Source organism: Penaeus monodon, chromosome 30 (genome assembly GCF_015228065.2).
Source record: "Penaeus monodon isolate SGIC_2016 chromosome 30, NSTDA_Pmon_1, whole genome shotgun sequence".
Classification (NCBI taxonomy): Eukaryota; Metazoa; Arthropoda; class Malacostraca; order Decapoda; family Penaeidae; genus Penaeus; species Penaeus monodon.
The window spans coordinates 37,079,283-37,080,705 of NC_051415.1; the positions used below are offsets into that span (position 1 = coordinate 37,079,283).

The window sequence follows — 1,423 nt, forward strand, 5'->3', positions numbered from 1 at the left end:
CAGGCTTTAGTCTAATAAGTACACAACACCTAGTTTTAAAAAATAAATGAAGGAATAGATAAAAGTAGAGGGCTATGTGAGCAGGTAAGCAGTGAGCAGAGGCACTCAGTGCAGCAGCAAGCAACAGCAAACCTTGAAAAAGCCCAGCCAGGCTCACAGACACCTAGTGTCAGTGGGTTATCACCACCATTTCTCCTCTTGTGTTGCCCTTGTGTTCTTATTTGTGTATGATACCTGAAATCACAACTCTTCTGCCCAAGATGTCAACTACTTTCATGGAGCTTCTACAGAGGGTACTAATATCAGCTGATGCAACCCTGGTACTATGTGATTCATCATCAACACAGTAGCTGCTCTAGGCATAACATGGATGACAAAGGGTTAGAGAGACTGGAAACATTTGTGGAGGTCACCTGCCTAGAGTGGCATGAATGGCTAATGAAGATGAGTATGTGTATACATAGATGAATGGGTGTGGGACATTACAGATGTGAGTGAGTGTACATATGTACTGACATGCCTCTGTTCAAGTCTTCAGTATTTCAATTTAATATTTCAAACACAATAGTTTTAGTTTCTTTGATACTCACACAGATATACGTTGGTATCCTCCCCGTCCACATCTATAAACATTAAAACAATTGAAGTAGTGGCAGTCATATCTGGTCTTACTCGCATCTGGGGTACCTTCACCTCCAACTACTAATTCCTGCCAGTGATTTGATGCCTCCAAATTCAATCGTCCATCATGAATTATAGGAGATAATCCCAAACTCAAGAGCTGTAAATAAAAATGTGAAATATTATTTGTCCTTTATATTTAATGTAACAAATGTATTCCAGTATCATTATGATCTGTTGGCAAGTTCATACAAATATGTCATAAGGGGCTTACCTGCAAAGTTCCAATGAGAGAAAAAGCCCTGTTTTACAATGACTACAGATATGACAAAATTCCGGTACTTCCAACGACTGACTAAAAGGTCCATTGATTTCTGGAAAAGTAATACAATTTTTCAAATATTACAAACTCATAAAAAAAACTTAAAGAATATCAGCATTAATGTATCTTTTTAATTGTGCTGGGTGTCCCTTCTCAACATCCCCAGCCATAACCAAACCAGTAAAATCACATGCCAAAATAGTATGGGCTTGATATATTTTCAAATTGTGCAGAAAAAGCGTGAATTCTCAAACTGTTTTAGATTGATGGTGTGAGGGGAGCATCCCCTCAGCTAGGGGGTACAGAGACTGCTAGAGTTCAATTATCACACACCCTCTCTTAAAAAAAAAAAAAATTGTGTGTTAATCAAATCTTTATTAAAAGATGATGATACCCTACCATAAACATGGTGCAACTTTCCCCTCTGTCTTCTAACTGTGGCTCAATGAGGATTAGCAACAGTGTGCTGCTCAATCTAAA

At 38.2% G+C, this 1,423-nt stretch overlaps 1 protein-coding gene across 1 annotated transcript in view; it reads right to left on the reverse strand.

Moving 5' to 3' along the window:
* LOC119592442 (exostosin-2-like) overlaps window positions 1-1,423 on the reverse strand; it is a gene marked incomplete at its 3' end in the record, with an annotated part of 49,471 nt that overhangs the window by 37,376 nt on the left and 10,672 nt on the right. Inside the window, 2 exon segments of the mRNA XM_037941263.1 lie at window positions 591-781; window positions 896-995.